At 38.6% G+C, this 24,609-nt stretch overlaps 1 protein-coding gene across 1 annotated transcript in view; it reads left to right on the top strand.

Annotated features, from left to right (window-relative positions):
• The window catches only part of CTNND2 (catenin delta 2), a 950,773-nt gene that overhangs the window by 59,785 nt on the left and 866,379 nt on the right, over window positions 1-24,609 (top strand). The gene's annotated exons all lie outside the window — the stretch shown is intronic.

The following is a 24,609-nucleotide window of genomic DNA, read 5'->3' as shown; positions in this document are numbered from 1 at the left end:
GGGAAAGAGGAGGGTGCAGTACAAAGGGACAAGGGAGTTTTTTGAGTGGCGGGTATGTTCTGTGTCTTTATTGTGGTGGTGGTTATGCAAATTTATGCATGTGTTAAAATTCATAGAACTGTATATAAAAAGGTAATTTTACTGCCTGTTAATTTGAAAATAAAATTTTAAAAATGTGAACCCTAAAAGTAACAGAAAGGATAGAGTGTTGGTAAAAGCTGCAAAAAATATAGAGAGGATAAAGATACTTGGGGGGGGGGGAACCTCACAATAATTAACTTCTCTGGACTTAGAAAAACAGTATTTCATACACACACACACACACACACGTATTATGTGTATTTATAGCTGAATTACAGTTGATGAAAATAATATATAACTTCTAAAATTGAAAATTTTAGATTCATTGTCATCTAAAGAAACATAACACTTCTAATATGATCACATGCTCCCTGATTAGATTTGGTTTGTATGCTGTTTTCTAGGAATGAATCTGAAATGCTCCATGTTATGTGATAAATAATCATATAAAAATTATGCACTCGTCAAGGAGGACAATATATATATAGAAAGTATTGCAGAAATTCTAGCAACTGGTTTTGATTTTCTTCTACAAATACACAAGCTATTCATCACCAATTTCTATCTTAAATATTAGATTAACTTAAACGAACCCCTGTTAGGTACCCTGTCAGAACAATTCGTTGGAAATGAATTGTTTTCAACAGGTAAATTATTACCTTGCAGTGGTGGTGTTACCTTTTTATTATTATCAGTTACCAGTATTAAATGGCCATTAATTATGTTTAGTGCATGCCATGTATTTTTTTAAAGTTAATTAATTAATTAATTAATTTTTTGGCTGTGCTAGGTCTTCGTTGATGTGCACGGGCTTTCTCTAGTTGAGGCGAGCAGGGGCTACTCCTTGTTGCGGTGCACGGGCTTCTCATTGCGGTGGCTTCTCTTTGTTGTGGATCACAGGCTCTAGGCACATGGGCTTCAGCAGTTGTGGCTCATGGGCTCATTAGTTGTGGCTCGCAGGCTCTAGAGCACAGGCTCAGTAGTTGTGGTGCACGGGCTTAGTTGTTCCGCAGCATTTGAGATCTTCCCGGACCAGGGCTTGAACCCGTGTCCCCTGCATTGGCAGGTGGATTCTTAATCACTGTGCCACCAGGAAAGTCCCACATACCATGTATTGAGTAGATTCCTTCAGTAGTCTCGCTTCATGGGAGAACATAGGGTAGGGTAAGCTGAGAGCCTTGTAGAGAGCAGGCACTCAGTACATTTCTGTTCTCTTCCTTTCCTCAACTATTTGTTTAAAAAGTTCTGTAGTCATGTTTCTTTCAAGGGATGTCACCTTGAAAGGGGGCAAGTTGAGAGACCTGTGAAATCAGGAGATGTGCTTCTTGTGTTTGTCGTTGTGGTTTCCCCAGTGTCAGAGTCAGAGTTCAGTACTCTGTTATGTAATAAAGGGACACTCAAAATGCCATCCATCCCAAGGCCCTGCAGGATACATGTGTTCAGGTATATTCCAACTTAGCTGAGTGCTTTCAGATCACCTTTTATCTTATGCTCAAAAATCAACACTGCACAATTACTTGTTTTGGCTTCTCATGCTATCTAGGGAAGTAGAATTAGAACGCATAGGAAATATCTGTGGCTACTAGTGGTTCAGGTGTTGCAGATGAAAGTAAACATGGGTGGACCAGGAGAGAGAAGCAGAGGAAGAGATCATGATTTGTTTTGTAAAGCATTTATTTTCAAATGTGTAGGTTTACTAAAGGGGTGGTCTTAATATTTTTGCAGGCATTTTGATGGTGCAAGGATTAGTAGTATTAGCTCTTTGTCACTGGGTGTGTGCTTTCATTTTATTCCCCAAAGTTCTCTTTCTTTAGTTTTTTTTTCGAGATTTTATTTTTTAATTTTTAAAAATTTATTGATTTATTTTTTTACAGTAGGTCCTTGTTGGTTATCTATTTTAAATATAGCAGTGTGAGGGAGGGAGACAAAGAGGGAAGAGATATGGGAACATACGTATATGTATAACTGATTCACTCTGTTATAAAGCAGAAACTAACACCATTGTAAAGCAATTATACCCCAATAAAGATGTTTTAAAAAAAAACATAGTATTAGTGATGATAAATGAGAATTAATTAAATTTCTTATTAAAAGAAAAATAATAAATATAGCAGTGTGTACATGTCAATTCCAAACTCCAGGGGAGGGATAGATTGGGAGTTTTCCTTCGATTTTTATCTTAAGCTACTGCCCGGCTGCTCCAAAAACACACCACCCCCTCCCCTCCTCCAGGCTCAACTGCCTCTTCCACATGCGTTGAATTTGTCACGGCATTAGTCCTTTGGATCTCTGTCATGTGATTCATATTTTTAAAAATTCAAGTATGTTTCAGGATAGATTGAGGCTTTGGTGTATAATATCCATACAATAAAAGTCAAGTTTTTAGGTTTAAATCCAATGAGTTTTGACAGATGTGTACAGTCTTATAACCACCACCCGAAGTGAGATATGAAATAGCTCTCTCCTTCCTCAAAGCTCTGTCTTGCCCCTTTGTAGTCATCCCCTCTCTTCATCACATTGCCTGGCAACCACATCTGATGCCTGTCCCTGTAGTTTTGCCTTTTCCAGAATGTCATATATGAGATTCACACCATATGTAGCCTTTTGGGTCTGGCTTCTTCACTCAGCATAATGTGGTCGAGTTCCACTATACTGTATCTGGCATCAATAGTGCAATAAAAAGCTACTGCATAGCATTCTGTATGGATGTATCACAACTTGTTTATCCATTCACCAGATAATGGACTTCTACGTGGTTTCCAGTTATTTGCTATTATGAATAAAATTGCTATAACCATTTGCTTACAGATATCAGACATATGTTTTTGTTTCCCAAGTCCTTGTCTCCGAGTGGGATTGCTGGGGCACATTTTCAAGTGTATGTTTTGGCTTTTTAAAAACCATCAAACTCTCCCCAAATTGCTGTTGCACTTTTCCATTCTCATCACCAATGTATGAGGGTTCCAGTTTCTCCACATCCTTGTCAGCACTCTGAAGTTTTAATATATTTCTCTTTTATACATTTTAGTAAATGGGTAGTGGGATTTCATTGTGGGTTTACTTTGCATTTCCTTAATAGCTACTGATGTTGAACACTTTAAATGGCCTTTTTGCCCTCTGTATTACTTCTTTGGTCAAGTGTAAACACTCCAGTACCACAGTCCATGGTTGGTTGAATCCAGGGATGCGGAGGAACCGAAGGTGTGGAGGAACCATGGGTACGGAGGACCCATTATAAATTCTATGTGGATTAACCCCTGCATTGTTTAAGGGTCAACTTTGTTTCAAAGAGCAGAAGTTTTAGATCTTAGTGAAGTTCTGTTTTGTCATTTTTCTCTTTGATGACTCATACCTTTTGTGTCATATGTATGAGATCTTTACTTAACTCAGGGTTATTTATAAAGACTTCTGTGCTTTCTTTGAGCATTTTTACACATTAAGTTTTACATTAGGTCTGTGATCTTTTTAAGTTGATTTTTTGTCCATGGTGTTAGGTTCCTTTTATGTATATGTCCAAAAATACAGCATCATTTGTTGAGAAGACTTTCTTATCTCCAGTGAATTATGTTGATACATTTGTCAAAAAGCAGTTGACCCCCTATGAGTGGGCATATTTCTGAAATGTCTTCTATTCCTTGGTTCTATAAGTCTGTTCTTATGTCAAAAAGATATTGCCTTGATCACCCCAGCTTCGTGTTAGGTCTTGAATGAGATAATGTAAGTCTTCCAACTTTATTTTTCTTTTTCCAATGATAGTGAGTATTCCAATGCATGAGAAAACTACCTTTCTTTTAATTTCCTTATAATTTTCACTGCATAAATCTTGTTATTTTATGATATTTATCCCTACCTATTATATATGCTTTGATACTATAAATAGAATTGTTCTGTTTCAATTTCCAATTGTTCATTGCAAGCATATACATAAAAAATAAATTTTTCTACATTCATCTGTGTCCTGCAGTCTTGCTAAGACAACTTACTAGTTCTAGTAATCTTTATGTAAATTCCATGGGAATCAGTACATAACCAATTCTGTTGCCTGTGAATAATTACTGTTTCATTTCTGTCTTTCCAAACGATGTATCATTTATTTTCTTTCCTTTATTTTACTGTCTAACTCTGTAGGACAATGTTAAATAAAAGTGGTGCGAATATACATCCTTACTGTATATTCATTCTTAGAGGAAATCATTAACTCTTTCGTCACTGAGTGATTTTAGCCATTAGTTTTTTCCTAGCTCTTTGTCAGGTTGAGATTGTTGCCTTCTGTTCTTAGTTTGCAGAGAGTTTTTATTATGATGCTGAAGTTGGTCAAGTGCTTTTCCTTCCTCTGCTTCCTGCGGAGGTAGGATGGAGGGCTACCCTCTCCCCTCCTCAGGAGGACACTTTTTGCTTCTACTACCCAGTCCCACTACCCACTCCCTCCCTCACTCAGGCCTAGAGTGAAAGCATTCGCTGACACCACCACCCCTCCCGCCCCCCGCCGCCGCTTAATGCTCTTTTTCCCATGTGAGAAGGGTTTGGGGATGAGGCCTGTGTTTTTTACCTGTTGGTTGCATTTTTAACTGTGTACTATGGACATTTATGAGGCGACTTCTCATTGGCAGAAACAGTGCTTATGTCTAACTCACTTCTTTTCAAGTCTGGGTGGATTCTGAGGGACCTGGTGAGAAGAGCATCTGTCTCATATTTTTTTAACCTAAACATTTTTATTTGTGTTTATAAATGTTTTCTAAAATTCCAAATATATGTACATATATATACATACACACACACACATATATATATATATACATATATAAAATTATGACATTACACATATATTGAAAGATAGTAAAAACTACAATGAAATGGCATTTATTACCACAGTATCCCTATTCCCTGTGTATAAGAGCAGTGTAATCTCTTCACGTTTCACGCCTTTGTTCTCTTCCTTACCTATTCCAAACCCTCCACGAAGCTAATCTGACATTTTATACTTCTCTAATACAGCTGCTTTAAATACCTTTCATGTACTTCCCTGTCAACATAATTTTTTGAAAATTTCTGTAATTTTTTTTTGCGGTACGCGGGCCTCTCACTGTTGTGGTCTCTCCCGTTGCGGAGCACAGGCTCCGGATGCGCAGGCTCAGCGGCCATGGTTCACGGGCCCAGCCGCTCCGCGGCACGTGGGATCTTCGCGGACCGGGGCACAAACCCGCGTCCCCTGCATTGGCAGGCGGACTCTCAACCACTGCGCCACCAGGGAAGCCCGAAAATTTCTATAATTTTAAGAATTATTTAATTTAGCCCTACTTCTTGTCCTCAGAGATAACAGTTACAACTCATCAATTAACTAAAACAAACAGACAATACAAACAAAATATTCACTAATGTTTCTGTAATGTGTCAGATGGAGGACTCTGTACATTTAGCTTGTTTTTTGTTGAATGTACAGGTCAGAATAGAAATGCTTGATACCCACTTCCTTTTTAATGCTTTCCAAATTTATTTAAATTACCAATAATGCTTTATGATTTTGCTATTGATGCTTTTGTGCAAAGTGCTTAAGAAAGGAAAAAAACTATCTTTATTCTTAAATTGTTTAACTTTATGCTCATGTGTGTCTATACAAATAAAGAGGTCTGTGATAAGGATGCTAGTGACAGAGCATAGCAATATACCGTTGGAGCTTAGTGATTAAAAGTGCCTCACATTGTGTATCATACTTTTCATGTAAACACTTCCTGGGATGTCATTCATAATTTCTAATAAAGATTTAATTTTTAAAGTAAAACTGTATGATATAGCACTAAAGTGGTACCTAATAGCATAGAAACCTTTTACATATCATCATGAATACCTTCCCCCCAATTAATTACTAATATAAGAACATTGTTCTACCTTATAAAATTTTTTGTCATGTAAAGAAAATATATAACATCAATTTAGTTAATGAAAATGAGCTGCATAACAGCTAAAAATTCAATGGTTTGATAATGACTCATATTTACACCTTATCTTCAGATGTGAAAATATCCTCAGTGATTAATATCTGGGTAGGCTGCTAGTATATTTCCATAACTGTGACTGTAATGCTTTTAGTATCAAGCTAACAATAAATAATGAGATGTTGTATTTGAAAATATTTGAGAACCAAATTGAGTCAATAATGAGCTAAAAATAATGAGATGTTGTATTTGAAAATATTTGAGAACCAAATTGAGTCAATAACATTCCTGATAGACTATAATAATCCTCTCAGTGCAACCCAGCCCAAACTCAACAACACAGTAATTGGGAAAAATTGCAGACATCATTAGTGGTTTTCCTTAATTTGATCTTTTCATCTTCTTTTTTAGAGGGCAGTAAGTGTCAAAGCTTAAAATCTTCACCATGTGTAGCTCTTTAATTCTTCTCATTTTAATCAGTGTTTTACTTCTGAACAAAATTCTTATTAATTTACTTCAATGTATATTTGAATTATTGACACAGGTATTAAAATTATGCTTAGGATATAGATTCAAGGAAATTAGAACTAAATATAAATAATCAGTGGCTAGAATAATTGAATCATTTTAACATAGCATTATTGAATGTTTCATTGTCCTTTGTTTTGTAACAAAAAAACTGTAAACATAACAGCTTAAGGCAATATACATTCATCATTGTATGGCTTCTGTGGGTAAGGAATGGCCTTAAATGGGTCCTCTGTTTCATAGTCTCTCTCAAGGCCTGAATCAAGATCTGCAGTCTCATCTGAAGGTTTGACTGCAGAAGGGTCCACTTCCATGCTCCCTCATAGTTGTTAGTAGCCTTGAGTTCCTTGCAACTTGTTAGAGTGAGGTCTTCATATCCTCGTTGGCTTTTGACCAGAGACCTCCTCAGTTCTTTGCCATGTTGGCCTCTCCACTATGGCAGCTTGTTTCATCACTGCGTGCAAGCAAAGAAGCAATAAAGAGAGTCTACTAGCAATATGAAGTCACAATTTTAACCTAATCATGGAAATGACATCCCATCAACATTGCCTGTTATTGGTTAGAGGGAAGTTATTCGTGGGGAAGGAATTACACAAGGCTGTTAAAAGGGGATGTGGGGGTCATTGGGGTCTGTGTTCAAGCCTTCCTACACATTGAAATAAGCATTCGTTACCCAAACCAGGTATTGTTTGAACCTTTTGTTAGACTAACTGAAATTCTTCATCCTAATATTAAGTTGCTTTGGAGAATTTGAAACTCATACACTGTTCATGGTTTTTTTTTTACCATGTCACCAAAATTTCTTCTCAACCAAAATTTTTTTCTGAATTCAAATTGTACCATAATTTATAACAACGTTTCATTTCAAAACACAGTGTTAGAAATACAGATGAAGATGGTTATTAGGAACATAATGGAAGAAGTCAAGACATGATTTTATTCAAATTCTTTTCCTGCCAGTTTTTACATATCTTTGAGACTCATTTCTTCTTTTTCAAATGGAGATAGCAATGCCATCCCATTTCATAGTTTTTACAGTTTAACATAAGGTAATAAAAATAAAGCACTTAATATAGTACTGGTACACATTGTTATATAAATGGGCTTTATCAGTATTATGCATATCATTACTTAAAGAATGAGGAAGCCTATTGATGAAAAACTTAACTCATCCTTAGTAAACTGAAGTTGTTTGCTAATTTTGGAACATTTTTGCTGGTAAGATTGTTTATTTAAAGTGGTATTTAAGTGAAATAGAATTGAAATGATCAATTATTAATTAGTTACTGAATTGTGGGCTACAAAGGAGCCATGCCTCATTGAGAAGTTTCCATAAATCAACTACTGAGGTCATATGTCCAAATTTAATATTGTCAAAATGTCCATATTTTCCAACATGATTGACATTGATGCAATTCCTATCAAAATGTCAATGGCATTTTTCACAGACACAGGAAAAAAGTCCTGAAATTTGTATGAAACCACAAGAGTTCAAACAGCCAAAGCAATCTTGAGAAAGAAGAAAATAGATGGAGGTTTCACACTACCTGATTTCAAAGTATATTATGAAGGTATAGTAATTAAAACAATATGGTACTGGCATTAAAACAGACAGATAGATAAATGGAACAGAGTAGAGAGTCCAGAAATAAACCCATGCATATAAAGTCAACTAATCTTTGACAAAGACACCAAGAATACACAATGGGGAAAGGATTGTTTCTTCAATAGAATGTGTTGGAAAAACTGGACAGCCACATGCAAAAGAATCAAATTAGACCCTATTTTACACCATCCACAAAGATCAATTCAAAATGGATTAGAGACTTAAATTTAAGACCTGTAACCATAAAACTATTAGAAGAAAACGTAGGGAAAAAACTCCTCGACATTGGTCTTGGCAACACCTTTTTGCACGTGGCAAAAAGAGCACAGGCAACGAAAGCAAAAATAAACGAGTGGGACTGCATCAAACTGAAAAGTTTTTGCACAGCAAAGGAAACAGCAAAATGTGAAGGCAACCTACAGAATGGGAGAAAATATTTGCAAACCATATATCTTATAGGGAACTAATAGCCAAAATATATAAGGAACTCATACAACCCAATATAAAAAACAACAACAACTATAACAACAACAACAAATAACCTGATTAAAAAATGGGCAAAGGATCTGAATGGACATTTTTGCATAGAAGATTTATAAGTGGCCAAGAAATACATGAAAAGATGCTCAACGTCACTAATCAGTAGGAGAATGCAAATCAAAACCATGATGACATATCACCTCACACCTGTTTAGATGGCTATTTTCAAAAAGTCAAAAAATAGCAAGTGTTGGTGAGGATGTGAAGAAAAGGGAACCCTTGTACACTGTTGGTGTGATTGTGAATTGATGTAGCCACTATAGAAAGCAATGTGGAGTTTTCTCAAAAAACTAAAAACAGCACTGCTGTATGATTCAGCAATGCCATTTCTGGGTATATAGGCAAACAAAATGAAATCAGTATCTCAAAGAGGTATCTTCACTCCCATTTTTATTACATTATTCACAGTAGCCAAGATATGGAAACATCCTAAATGTCCATCAACAGATGAATAGATAAAGAAAATGTGACACACACACACACACACACACACACACACACACAAGAATATTATTCATCAGTATCTCAAAGAGGTATCTTCACTCCCATTTTTATTACATTATTCACAGTAGCCAAGATATGGAAACATCCTAAATGTCCATCAACAGATGAATGGATAAAGAAAATGTGACACACACACACACACACACACACACACACACACACAAGAATATTATTCAGTCTTAAAAAATAAGGAGATCCTGCCATTTGTGACAACATGGATGAACCTAGAGGATATTTTGCTAAGGAAAGAAGCTAGACACAGAAAGACAAGTACTGCATGATCTCACTTATATATGGGATCTAAAAATATTGAACTCATAGACAGTGAGAGTAGAAGGGTGGTTTCCAGAGGCTGGAGGGAAGGAAAAATCAATCTATAGATGTTGGTCAAAGGGTACTGACTTTCAGTAATAAGATGAAGATTTGAAGATCTACTGTACAGCATGGTGACTATAGTTAATAATAATGTGTACTTGAAATTTGCTAAGAGAATAAATTTCAATTGTTCTCATCACAAAAAAAGAGGCATATATATAAAAAGAGAAAGTTTAACTTAGACATAACCATCTTTTCTAAAATTTGTTACCCTGTGTGGAAACAAAGTGAAATAAAGTAACTTGCAATTAAAAAAAGTAAGTTGTGTAAGTTAAATACTCTATATTCACTGTATATTTAAATACCTGCCAACTAGTGTTTAATGTTGCCTACCGTCAACTAGAACTCAGTATTTCTTTATGGTTTCTTCTTAGGTAAACTTTACATAAAATGGTTTGAATAAACTTGTGTTCATTCAATTAGTTCTGATGAATGAATTTTCTTTCAGCCTTAGTTTATATGTGATACATATTTTAAAAAATCAGTGTGAAAAAAGAGACAACCGGCCAAAGTTACCTACAAAAAATCATATGAATTAAAGTTATAAATAGAGATTTTATTTTTATAATAAGTGGGAGACATTGTTAGAGAATGCCATGGACATCAGTAGTTTGACCAATAAAGAATGGTTAATTTGTGAATTATAAATCCCTCTGCAAGCTTAATTTACCACTGAGGATCATTTCTGTTACTGTGAAAATCCTGGGACTGTCAGACTACTGCCAATTGGGGAATGAACTGAACTTGACATTTACTGCAAGTGCAGAGAGTGAGCATCCTTTAAAACCCACTTCATGCAATGCCCGAAGTTGCAAGGAATTTACTCAACTTGCTTAATAGAAATAGAGCAACTATCTTAGTGAGTGCCATGTTGACAGAAGACCTTATATCAAAGTAGCACATTAATTTTCAGACCATACGGAAAAAATCTGAATTGGAGAAATTCTGTAAATTGTGAGAAATTAAATCCTGTATGTAGGGTCATTGGCCAAGAGAATTTCATTTGAATATGTAAAACGCTTTATGAACACATCTTAGTTTGAGAGTTGGAAATGTTGTCCTTGTGTTAATTTACCATAAAGTATGTGTCAATACAGACTGTGTGATTAATTTTGGAGCACACACTAATGTAGTATGGATAATACTTTGCAAATATTAAAGGAATGCATTTAAATTTCTACCTGCAGACTTGTTTGGTTCACCATTCTCATTCTGCATTTGGGCCTTCAGGTTTATAGTTCTGGGGAAGGAGATAGATATTAGCTAGTGTGGAGAGGCAACTTTGCATGTCAAGTTGACTTTCTTGTCCTCTTAACATGACAGAGACGTGAATGGCATGGGATGTATAGATATGGAAGGATTTTCCAGATTTCCTTAATCCCGTTTACCATATAACCAGGATTGGCAGATTAGACTATAGAGTTTCCTATCTGAGTCCTGATCAGATGAGGAAATGAGAGCTCCCATTTTATGCCTGTGGGTGCTGGAAAGAAAGAGGCGAAATAGGGGAATCAGGTAGTTGGACATGTGGTCCTGTGTCCCCTCTTCCAACCGGAAGTTCTGAAAAGGAGGTGTGTTAGGTCAATGTAGGAGAAAACCAAAGGCGGAGGGTGATTGAGGGCTCTTTATGTAGCAATCAGAGAAGAATTCACTTTCCATACTGCCAAGTAAGAACAGACTCATGAAAGTAAATTTGGGGGCTTTTTGTTTTTTTAAGAGTGCCAGCTTTGTTTAGCTTTCCTGTAGCACTCTGAGATCTCTTATCAGGGAATAAGTCGTGAAGTACCCTGACAGGACCCAGGAGTCTGCTGAGATGCCTCCTAGAGTTTGCCAAAGGTGTTGCCAAGTCAGAGGGGCCGTGCCATCAAGGATGCAGCAATGATTGTCTTGGCCTGGATTCGTCCAAACCTCAAGAGGATGGAGAGCACCTGTTGGCTCACCTGAGTCCTAAGAGAGGCTGAATTGACTCTGCTCCAGCAGAGCATGAGAAGAGATTCTGACGTTTCACCTGCTTCCAGCGTCTGTAGCAAAACCTGACAGAATGCCAAGGGAGAGTCCCAGCAACGCTTTGGCTCCCCAGATGGCAAACAGCCCAGACCGGAGAATGTCAGGCATTTGCAGGGTCCATCTCCCTATCCACGTACTCCGGGCACATTGAAATTGGGTACCGTCTGGGGAAGGAAAGGGGTTGGCCAGCCTCTGAAATACTGAGCATTGATCCCAGACATACAGGTAAAGACTGTTACCTTTAGGCTGTTTAAATTATTCAGTCTTGTAAGAATCACCTCATTGCAGTAAAATTTAATTTTCTGCCAAATGGTGGCTTCAGCTCAGGGAAATCAAAATTTTTATGGAGAAATAGGAGACATATGTTTTTTATGCTGGCACGTGAGTGTGAGTGGACAGCTGAGACTTCACTGTGGTGTTTTTATTACTTTGTCATTTTTGTAGTTAAATTATACTAAGGTGTATTTGTTTTATTTTTTATTTATTTATTTTTTTGCGGTACGCGGGCCTCTCACTGTTGTGGCCTCTCCCGTTGCGGAGGACAGGCTCCGGACGCACAGGCTCGGCGGCCATGGCTCACGGGCCCAGCCTCTCTGCGGCATGTGGGATCCTCCCGGACCGGGGCACGAACCCGTGTCCCCTGCATCGGCAGGCGGACTCTCAACCACTGCGCCACCAGGGAAGCCCTCTAAGGTGTATTTATTACGTGGTGATAAAAACTGTAGCTGACATATTGCATATATACGCCCAAAGTCCCTAAGAAACAAGGAAAATCATTTTGAATTCCTTGCTTCACCTCTCTCCACTCCTCAGTATGTCTTCAGGAAGACCCAAGTGGAGAGGAAAATAGGAAAAACTTATTAGTTGTTGCTGCCTCAAGCTACAGAGCCCTGAAAAGAGATGGATCCACCAGAGCTGGGATAGTTCCTGTGGGGCTGCATCCCGCAGGCCTGCAAGCCTTATGGTTGTCCATCCTCAAGACTGAAGGAGGAGCCTGCAGTCAGTGACACAGACACCAGTGGTTTAATGGTTGGAGGAGCTTACTTGTCTGAAGCAAGGTCCTAGAGCTACTTTCCACCGTGTATGGCAGATGGTGGGCAGGACGTGGCAGTCATGTTCGCTCTCAGGGACAGGGGAGGTGTTACCAGTTATAGGGGGAATTGACCTTGACCTTAGGGTGGCTCATCAGTTGCCAGAGAAATCAGCAGAGGAGCACACCCCTCACTGCCCCTTTGATAAGCTATTAGGGTGGAGATGTTCTGATACAAAGATTAGAACAATCACTAGTTGGGGTCTGGGGTAAGTACGTAGCCATTTTCTGAGGAGGGAAGGTCAGTCAGGTGAGTAGGTGTAGGTGAGGCAGCGACTGGTTGAGCAGGTGATGCACAGAGAGCAAGAGAACAGCCATCGTGGGGGGCCTGACCATACAGTCCCCAAAAGTATCTGAAAAGAAAATTACTTGAGTTTTGCACGTTTTTCTTTTTTTAAGAAAATAGAGATTTTTGTTGCTTTTACAATCTGTGAACCTTCTTTTCTCTCATACTCATAAAGCCTGATTTAACAGTATTAATTAAGTATTTATTGAATTCCTACCATGCTGGTATGTTTTAAGCGGGGTCTCAGTAACGCACAGCCCTTTCCTACAGCTGGGATCCGCAGCGCGGCTGGTAAGCAGGGTACAGGGAGAAGCTGTTTCCTCTCCTGACAGGTACCCTCTTATATCTCAGTGGGTATCTTGGAGATCCCATCAATGGCATGAGGGGTGGGAGTGGAGCCTCCTTCTCTGGTCTCCCGAAGTTAGGACCAGACTCCCCACTTCTTAGCGAGTCTTGGAGGAGGCAGATGGCAGCTCATCTCAGCTGCTCTCCTTGGAGGGAGAGCCTGCTTTGGGATTCTGCTCGAATGCCCAGACAGCAGGAAGGGTTCCATCCTTCATCCTGTTATACTAACCAGTGGTTGGCACAAGCTCTGGTACCTGAATGACACCTGAATGATGCAGTTGATTTGATCAAATCTGTCACTAAGGACCACTGCTTTCATGTAAGGTGTGTATTTACCACTTAGAATTAGATTTAAAAAATTTGGCATTGAGGGCTTCCCTGGTGGCGCAGTGCTTGAGAGTCCGCCTGCCGATGCAGGAGACGCGGGTTCGTGCCCCGTTTCGGGAAGATCCCACATGCCGCGGAGCGGCTGGGCCCGTGAGCCATGGCCGCTGAGCCTGCGTGTCCGGAGCCTGTGCTCCGCAAATGGGAGAGGCCACAACAGTGAGAGGCCCGCATAACGCAAGGAAAAAAAAAAAAAAAAAAAAAAATTTGGCATTGTAATCCAGGTCATGTTTGTTATACAACACAAAGAGCAACTGATCTGTAATCAGAAGAATTCAGTTTGAGTCTCATAAGGATTTTATAAGATAATAGTAATCAGCAGCTGTCAATTGGTTGAAACAATTGGTCAAATGATATCCTTCATTTAAGCATTTACTGTTACTGGTATAAGTATGAAAGTAGGCATATTGTTGGCAATATTTCCTCCAATTTCAATATGTAAAGTAAAATAATACAGGTAAAAAGTTCTACATTAATGTTGGTTCTAATTAAGATTTAATGTTAATTTTAATTTCAGTTCATTGGTATAGAAACTTCACCTTTCTCTGTGGTTTTGAATTAATTTAAATTTCCTTATTTTCATTTTCATTCCATTCATGGCAGTCTTGTGTTATCTCTATATCTGGTTGTACGGAACACCTTAGTGATATCTGTCCTCTTTTAATGAACCTGCATTTTGTAGGGATTTGGGTTTTGGATATAATTTGTAGATATGATTTCTTTAGCAAGTAGGATCCTGGCATTCACAAAACTCTCATTAATGAGAATCCTACAAAATGAGAGAAGAGCTTAAAGGTAAGTTCTCTGAAAAGTATTTACCTTTTATAATATAAATCTATTGGATTTGCCCTGGTCAATTATAACTTAGCTGCATTTGGTCATAATAGTGGAAACACCAACTCACTTATCTTGTTAAGAAATCCTAACTCTAGGGACTTCCCTGGTGGTGCAGTGGTTTAGAATCCCCCTGCCAATGCAGGGGACACGGGTTCGAGCCCTGGTCCGGGAAGATCCCCCATTGCCACGGAGCAACTAAGCCCGTGTGCCACAACTATTGAGTCTGTGCTCTAGAGCCCACGACACATAGCTACTGAGCCCACGTGCCACAACTGCTGAAGCCCGTGTGCCTAGAGCCCATACTGTGCAACAAGAGAAGCCACCGCAATGAGAAGCCTGCATGCCGCAACGAAGGGTAGCTCCCGCTTGCCACAACTAGAGAAAGCCTGCGTGCAGCAACAAAGACCCAACACAGCCAAAAATAAGTAAATAAATTTATTTAAAAAGAAAGAAAGAAAGAAATCCTAGCTATAAATCTATATTGTAACCTCACAATGAGACTTACGGTGTTTTCTCTGCTATACGTTTACTTGATGCTTTATTTTATTTTGATCAAGTGGAGAAAGTTCTCTATATTTGGGTGACAGACTGAGACCTGGGAATCTCTAGCAAGATCCTTGACATTTGCCCATTAAAACTTCAACTTTCGGCTTCCCTGGTGGTGCAGTGGTTGAGAGTCCGCCTGATTATGCAGGGGACACGCGTTCATGTCCCGGTCCGGGAAGATGCCACATGCCGTGGAGCGGCTGGGCCCGTGAGCCATGGCCGCTGAGCCTGTGCGTCTGGAGCCTGTGCTCCGCAACGGAAGAGGGCACAACAGTGAGAGGCCCACGTACCGCAAAAAACCAAACCAAAACAAAACAAAAACTGCAACTTTGATAGGATTCAAAGTAGCTGATCCCTAACCAGCAGTAGCTCATCATATGCTATATAGCTTTCTCTTTTCAACTGGCCAGGTGCCATTCACTTTGCTTTTCATATATATCGTGCAGTTCTCTCCATTCCATCAGCTCACATGCTGTCACTATTGCTTTCAAACTTTTAAGGTACATTTTAGATGGCTCTGCCTTACTGTCATAGAACTATTTAAATGAGCAATCCATTACAGTGTTAATACATCCATCAGTGATCTCCCACCCACATAGACTTGAACTGCCATCGTCTACCACATCTTTTAATTAAGTGGGTGTCCACTGGGAACTCAGTGTTTCACAACAACAAGATGTCTTCACTGTTAAGTATGAGATTCCTGAATGCTCTCTGTACGTACACTGAAATGTGTTCTGTTTCAAAGTATAGACACATTTAATATTCATTTTAAAATCTGCAGTAGCATGATTTGAAATATTTTGGGTACCACCTAATTGAACTCTGAAGTATTTGAATTTCATCAATGTTAAAACAACATATGTTGGAAATAATAGATATATACATTAAATAAGACACATAGATAATGAAAATATTATCAGATGCATAAGCAAGCATAAATTAAAAGGTCCCCAAATTATAATAACAGCATAATTTTATTAGCAATTTTATGGTAGCTATAATAGATTATACTTCTCAAATAATTAATCAAGTTCTTACAGGATTTACCTGGAGCAGTAAGTGTGCCCATTAATGACTTGTGGTAAAGCATGAAGATTATAGCTTCATTTTAAAGCCTCGTTAACATTTCAATTAAAATGCGTATTAAAATATTTGTTCTAAAACAGATGTGGGCTCTTTTAGAAAGTGGATGCTGGCACAAAATGAGATATATGTATCACCAAAAATGTTGGTTGCTAGGGAAATATTTGGATATTCATGTCAGTTCATACAAGACCCAATTAAGAGCAGCAGTATTTGAATACACTTCTGTAACAGGTGATGGAGGAGGAGAGATTTTTCAAGCTACTAAAATGATAAATTAACAGAGAACATTTCAGATTGTGAAGACATTCCAGGGTTTGGTAGCTGGGGCAGAGCTATGCTATTTCACTTTATTCTGGAAGGGTGTAATACAAATGAGATTCTGGAAAAGCCTCATGAAGGTGTATATCTGAGTATGTGTGTACATTTTTGTGTATGTGGGGAGGTGGTAGTTTAGGTTGCTTTGGTCCCATAAAGTAGGAAAAAACAATAGTTGTAGGGATTTATTACTTGACATATCTGAAAAGTCTGCTATGGTTTGATCAGGTCTCCATAACATGTCTATGTGATTTGCCTTAGTTTGTCTTCTCGTAAGAGGCAGCTTGATTCCAGGCTGTCTTCCGTTATCATAAAACAAAGGCTATGACAGTTCTGTGTGTCCCATTTCCAAATATATCAACCAGAGAAAGGAACCTTCTTTTTCCTGACCACCAAACAAAAATGCTCAGCTTTGTTTGCTCTCATTTTCCTATCTTAGATTTTGTATGCATCTGAGTTGTTCACTGAGGTCAGTGGAATGACACGCTTGGGTTAGCTTAGACCTGGGATACTGACCCATCACTACCCCAGCTTTTGTCACAGTGTGCTGATCAAGTCAATCCAAAGCAAAAGCCATGGCCACTGAAAAAATGGGCTAGAAAAGGAATAGAACTCTGCAATGTCTGCTCTTGGGGTGAATGTGAAATAGGAAACCAGAGGATAAAACAGGGGCCATGCCATGTCAGCCTCAGAATGGTTTCCAGCTTGCAGTTCTAAAACAACAGAAGGGATTTGGACCTACTTCCAAACTGAACTCTTAACTAAAGAGTATGTTTTTCACAGAATCTTAAAAAAATGTTCTAATATAACCTAAGAATAAATATAGGGCTAGAGGGCTTCTGGTGGCACAGTGGTTGAGAGTCCGCCTGCCGATGCAGGGGACATGGGTTCGTGCCCCGGTCCGGGAAGATCCCACATGCCGCAGAGAGGCTGGGCCCGTGAGCCATGGCCGCTGAGCCTGCGCGTCTGGAGCCTGTGCTCTGCAACGGGAGAGGCCACAACAGTGAGAGGCCCGCGTACGGCAAAAAAAAAAAAAAAAATAGGGCTAGAATAGCAATGACTGCAAACGTGGAGTAATGATAATAACATGTGATTGTAATTAACATAATTAACTTGATTCCTGCCCCTTAGGTGACTTCTTATCTTTTTTCAGATGTCTGTGTTCTCAGGGAGGACATCCTCATCCACTCCGTTTAAAAAGCAACGTCTCTTAGCACAATTCCAGTTCACTTTTTCTGCTTGATTTCTCGTACACAACTGAACATCTGTAATGCAGTAATTTATTTCAGTGTTTAGTGTTTATTTCTCTCCTCTAGAAGATAAGCTCCATGAGAACAGGGATTTCAAACATTGAATGGAATGGTGCTTCATTTGGTAGGTGTTTAATAAATACTTGATGGGTACGTTATCATGTATCCTTTTATTATGTTACAGTAGCACTTGAAGTTTATGAGGATGGCATTTTAATAAAGATTTTTAAAGAAGATAATTGAATAGGAAAGCACTCACATATCTTGCTCAGGGATGCCATGTCTGATACTGTTCCTAACCTAAGACACTGCCAACTTCCCTCTGTTCAGCCAAGGATAGTGTAGTAGTCAGCTTGAGCTGCCATAGCAAAATGCCAGAGACTGGGCAGTTGTGGAGGCAAGATCAAGGTTTTGGCCAATTCACTTTCTGGTGAGGAAACTCTTCCCAGCGTGGAGGAAGATGGAGAGGGGGAGGGGCAGGGGAGGGGAGAGGAAGGGGGAGGGGGGGACAGGCGAGGAGGGCAGGAGGAGGGAGCACAGAAGCTCTGGTTTCACTTCTAATAAGGACACTAATCCTGTCTAGTCAGTGTCCCATTCTCACGACCTCATTTAACCTTAATTACTTTCTCCTCCAAACAGAACCACACTGGGGCTGGGGCTTCAACATGTGAATTTGGGGCGAGGGGAAGGGAATGGAGCACAAACATTCAGTCTGCAACATACAGCTTACCTGAAGATCTGGGGTCTAAAAAGAGGCTGGCTACCAAGTCTTAACTCACAGAGTGACAGTGGAACTCAGTATCATGTGATTTTACTAATCAGATCCTCCCAGTATTGAAGTGGAGAAATCTTTTTTTTTTTTTTTTTTTGCAGTACGCAGGCCTTTCACTGTTGTGGCCTCTCACGTTGTGGAGCACAGGCTCCGGACACGCAGGCTGAGCGGCCATGGCTCACGGGCCCAGCCGCTCTGCGGCATGTGGGATCTTCCCGGACTGGGGCATGAACCCGTATCCCCTGCATCGGCAGGCGGACTCTCAACCACCGCGCGACCAGGGAAGCCCTGAAGTGGAGAAATCTTGACTAGCTGTTCCCCTTTATCTTCTGGTTTTTTTTTTTTTTGACTCTTTAATTTTTTTTTTTAACATCTTTTTTGGGGGATAATTGCTTTACAGTGTTGTGTTAGTTTCTGCTGTATAACAAAGTGAATCAGCTCTATGTATACATATATTCCCATATCCCCTCCCTCTTGTGTCTCCCTCGCACCCTCCCTATCCCACCCCTCTAGGTGGTCACAGAGCACCAAGCTGAACTCCTTGTGCTATGCAGCTGCTTCCCACTAGCTAGCTATTTTACATTTGGTACTATATATATGTCCATGCCACTCTCTCACTTTGTCCCAGCTTAACCTTCCCCCTCCCGGTTTCCTCAAGTCCATTCTCTACATCTGCATCTTTATTCCTGTCCTGCCCCTAGGTTCATCAGAACCATTTTTTTTTTTTTTTGAGATTCCATATATATGTGTTAGCATATGGTATTTGTTTTTCTCTTTCTGACTTACTTCACTCTGTATGACAGACTCTGGGTCCATCCAGCTCAATATAAACAACTTAATTTCGTTTCTTTTTATGGCTGAGTAATATCCCATTGTATATATGTGCCACATCTTCTTTATCCATTCACCTGTCGATGGACACCTGGGTTGCTTCCATGTCCTGGCGATTGTAAATACTGCTGCAATGAACATTGCGGTACATGACTTTTTTTGAATTATGGTTTTCTCAGGGTATATGCCCAGTAGTGGGATTGCTGGGTCATAGGGTAGTTCTATTTTTAGTATTTTAAAGAACCTCCATACTATTCTCCATAGTGGCTTTATCATTTTAGATTCCCACCAACAGTGTAAGAGGGTTCCCTTTTCTCCACACCCTCTCCAGCGTTTATTGTTTGTAGACTTTCTGATGATGGCCATTCTTACCAGTGTGAGGTACCTCATTGTGGTTTTCATTTGCATTTCTCTAATGATTACTGATGTTGATCATCCTTTCATGTGTTTGTTGGGAATCTGTATATCTTCTTTGGAGAAATGACTATTTAGATCCTCTGCCCATTTTTGGATTGGGTTTCTGCTTTTTTGATATTGAGCTGCATGAGCTGCTTTTATATTTTGTAGATTAATCCTTTGTCCATTGATTCATTGACAAATATTTTCTCCCATCCTGAGGGTTGTCTTTTGGCCTTGTTTATGGTTTCCTTTGCTGTGCAAAAGATTTGAAGTTTCATTAGATGCCATTTGTTTATTTTTGTTTTTATTTCCATTTCTCTAGGAGGTGGGTCAAAAAGGATCCTGCTGTGATTTATGTCACAGAGCATTCTGCCTATGTTTTCTTCTAGGAGTTTTATAGTGTCTGGACTTACATTCAGATCTTTAATCCATTTGAGTTTATTTTTGTCTATGGTGTTAGGAAGTGTTCTAATTTCACTCTTTTCCATGTAGCTGTCCAATTTTCCCAGCACCAATTATTGAAGAGGCTGTCTTTTCTCCATTGTATATTCTTGCCTTCTTTATCAAAGATAAGGTGACCATATGTACGTGGGTTTATCTCTGGGCTTTCTATCCTGTTACATTGATCTGTATTTCTCTTTTTGTGCCAGTATCATATTGTCTTGATTACTGTAGCTTTGTAGTATAGTCTGAAGTCAGGGAGCCTGATTCCTCCAGCTCCATTTTTCTTTCTCAAGATTGATTTGACTATTTGGGGTCTTTTGTGTTTCCATACAAATTGTGAAATTTTTTGTTCTAATTCTGTGAAAAATGCCATTGGTAGGGATTGCAGATTGCTTTTGGTAGTATAGTCATTTTCACAATGTATAGTCATTTTCACAATGTTGATTCTTCCAATCTAAGAACATGGTATATCTCTCCATCTGTTTGTATCATTATAAATTTCTTTCATCAGTGTCTTATAGTTTTCTGCATACAGGTCTTTTGTATCCTTAGGTAGGTTTATTCCTAGGTATTTTATTCTTTTTGTTGCAGTGGTAAATGGGAGTGTTTTCTTAATTTCTCGTTCAGAGTTTTCATCATTAGTTTATAGGAATGCAGGAGATTTCTGTGCATTAATTTTGTATCCTGCTACTTTACCAAATTCATTGATTAGCTCTAGTAGTTTTCTGGTGACATCTTTAGGATTCTCTATGTATAGTATCATGTCCTCTGCAAACAGTGATAGTTTTACTTCTTTTCCAATTTGGATTCCTTTAATTTCTTTTTCTTCTCTGATTGCTGTGGCTAAAACTTCTAAAACTATGTTGAATAATAGTGGTGAGAGTTTCAACCTTGTCTTGCTCCTGATTTTACAAGAAATGTTTTCAGTTTTTCACCGCTGAGCACGATGTTGGCTGTGGGTTTGTCATATATGGCCTTTATTATGTTGAGGTAAGTTCCCTCTGTGCCTACTTTCTGGGGGGTTTTATCGTAAATGGGTGTTGCTTTTGTTAAAAGCTTTTTCTGCATCTGTTTAGATGATCATATGGTTTTTATCCTTCAATTTACTAATATGGTGTATCACGTTGATTGATTTCAGTATATTGAAGAATCCTTGCAACCCTGGGGTAAACCCCGCTTCATCATAATGTATGATCCTTGTAATGTGCTGTTGGATTCTGTTTGCTAGTATTTTGTTGAGGATTTTTATATCTATATTCATCAGTGATATTGGTCTGTAGTTTTCTTTTTTTGTGACATCTTTGTCTGGTTTTGGTATCAGGGTGATGGTAGTGTCATAGAATGAGTTTGGAAGTATTCCTCCCTCTGCTATATTTTGGAAGAGTTTGAGAAGGATAGGTCTTAGCTCTTCTCTAAATGTTTGATCGAATTTGCCCATGAAGGCATCTGATCCTGGGCTTTTGTTTATTGGAAGATTTTAAATCACAGTTTCAATTTCAGTGCTTGAGATTGGTCTGTTTATATTTTCTATTTCTTCCTGGTTCAGTCTCAGAAGGTTGTGCTTTTCTAAACATTTGTCCATTTCTTACAGGTTGTCTGTTTTATTGGCATACAGTTGCTTGTAGTAATCTCTCATGATCCTTTATATTTCTGCAGTGTCAGCTGTTCCTTCTCCTTTTTCATTTCTAATTCTGTTGATTTGAGTCTTCTCCCTTTTTTTCTTGATGAGTCTGGCTAATGGTTTATCAATTTTGTTTATCTTCTCAAAGAATCAGCTTTTAGTTTTATTGAACTTTGCTCTTGTTTTCTTCATTCCGTTTTCATTTATTTCTGATCTGATCTTTATAATTTCTTTCCTTCTGGTAACTTTGGGTGTTTTTGTTCTTCTTTCTCTAATTGCTTTAGGTGTAAGTTTAGGTTGTTTGTTTGAGAGTTTTCTTGTTTCTTGAGGTAAGATTGTATTGCTATAAACTTCCCTCTTAGAACTACTTTTGCTGCATCACATAGATTTTGGGTTGTTGTGTTTTCATTGTCATTTTTTTCTAGGTATTTTTTGATTTCCTCTTTGATTTCTTCAGCGATCTTTTGGTTATTTAGTAGTGTATTTTTTAGCCTCCACTTGTTTGTACTTTTTAAAGGTTTTTTTTTTTTCCTGTGATTGATGTCTACTCTCATAGCGTTGTGGTCAGAAAAGATACTTGATATGATTTCAATATGCTCAAATTTACCAAGTTTTGATTTGTGACCCAAGATATGAACTATCCTGGAGAATATCCCATGAGCACTTGAGAAGAAAGTGTATTCTGATGTTTTTGAATGGAATCTCCTATAAATATCAGTTACGTCCATCTTGTTGAATGTGTCATTTAAAGCTTGTGTTTCCTTATTTATTTTCATTTTTGATGATCTGTCCATTGCTGAAAGTGGGGTGATAAAGTCCCCTACTTTTATTGTGTTACTGTCGATTTCCCTTTATATGGCTGTTAGCATTTGCCTTATGTATTAAGGTGCTCCTATGTTGGGTGCATAAATATTTACAATCGTTATATCTTCTTCTTGGATTGATCACTTGATCATTATGTCGTGTCCTTCTTTGTCTCTTGTAATAGTCTTTATTTTAGTCTGTTTTGTCCAGATGAGAATTGCTACTCCAGCTTTCTTTTGATTTCCATTTGCATGGAATATCTTTTTCCATCTCCTCACTTTCAGTCTGTATGTGTCCCTAGATCTGAAGTGGATCTCTTGTAGACAGAATATATGTGGGTCTTGTTTTTGTATCCATTCAACCAGTCTGTGTTTGGATCATTCAATCCATTTACATTTAAGGTAATTATCGATATATATGTTCCTATTACCATTTTCTTAATTTTTGGGGTTTGTTATTGTAGGTCTTTTCCTTGTCTTGTGTCTCCTGCCTAGAGAAATTCTTTAGCATTTGATGTAAAACTGGTTTGGGGGTGCTGAATTCTCCTAACTTTTGCTTGTCTGTAAAGATTTTAATTTCTCCATGGAATGTGAATGAGATCCTTGCTGAGTAGAGTAATCTTGGTTGTAGGTTTTTCCCTTTCATCACTTTAAATATGTCCTGTCACTCCCTTCTGGTTTGCAAAGTTTCTGCTGAAAGATCAGTTGTAAACCTTCTGGGGATTCCCTTGTATGTTATTTGTTGCTTTTCCCTTGACATTTTTAATATTTTTTCTTTATATTTAACTTTTGATAGTTAGATTAATATGTGTCTTAGAGTGTGTCTCCTTGGATTTATCCTGTTTGGGACTCTCTGTGCTTCCTGGACTTTATTGACTATTTCCTTTCCCATGTTAGGGAAGTGTTCAAGTATAATCTCTTCAAATATTTTCTCAGACCCTTTCTTTTTCTCTTCTTCTTCTGGGACCCCTATAATTAGAATGTTGGTGCATTTAATGTTGTCATAGAGGTCTCTGAGACTGTCCTCGATTCTTTTCATTCTTTTTTCTTTATTCTGTTCTGCAGTAGTTATTTCCACGATTTTATCTTCCACGTCCCTTATCTGTTCTTCTGCCTCATTTATTCTGCTATTGATTTCTTCTAGAGAATTTTTAATTTCATTTATTATGTTCATCATTGTTTGTTTGCTCTTTAGTTCTTCTAGGTCCTTGTTAATCATTTCTTGTATTTTCTCTGTTCTACTTCCACGATTCTGAATCACCTTTACTATCATTACTCTGAATTGTTTTTCTGCTTGACTGCCTATTTCCTCTTCATTTGTTTGGTCTGGTAGGTTTTTACCTTGCTCCTTAATCTGCCGGGTGTTTCTCTGTCTTCTCATTTTGCTTAACTTACTTTGTTTGGGGTCTCCTTTTGACAGGCTGCAGGTTCATAGTTCCCCTTGTTTTTGGTGTCTGCCCCCAGTGGGTGAGGTTGGTTCAGTGGCTTGTGTAGGCTTCCTGGTGGAGGGGACTGGTGCCTGTGTTCTGGTAGGTGGGGCTGGATCTTATCTTTCTACTGGGCAGGGCTGTGTCGGGTGGTATGTTTTGGGGTGTCTGTGAACTTAGTATGATTTTAGGGAGCCTGTCTGCTAACAGGTGGGTTTGTGTTCCTGTCTTGGTACTTGTTTGGCATGGGGCGTCTAGTACTGGAGCTTGCTGGCCGTTGGGTGGAGCTGGGTCTTAGCATTGAGACAGAGATCCCTAGGAGAGCTCTCTCCGACTGATACCACATGGGGCCGGGAGGTCTCTGCTGGTCCAATGTCCTGAACTCGGCTCTCCCTCCTCAGAGGCTCGGGACTGACACAGGCCAGGGCACCAAGACCCTGTCAGACACATGGCTTAGAAGGATAGGGAGGAAAAAAGAGAAAAAAAAAATAAATAAAAAGAATTAAATTTCAAAAAAATTAAATATTATTAAAATTAAAAAAGTAACAAAGAAAAAAGGAAGAGAGCAACCAAACAAATAAACAAATCTCTCAGTG

The sequence above is a fragment of the Lipotes vexillifer genome, unplaced genomic scaffold (assembly GCF_000442215.2).
Source record: "Lipotes vexillifer unplaced genomic scaffold, Lipotes_vexillifer_v1.1 scaffold458, whole genome shotgun sequence".
NCBI lineage: Eukaryota > Metazoa > Chordata > Mammalia > Artiodactyla > Lipotidae > Lipotes > Lipotes vexillifer.
The sequence above is the reverse complement of the archived record's forward strand: the minus strand, read 5'-3'. Positions and strand labels throughout refer to the sequence as shown.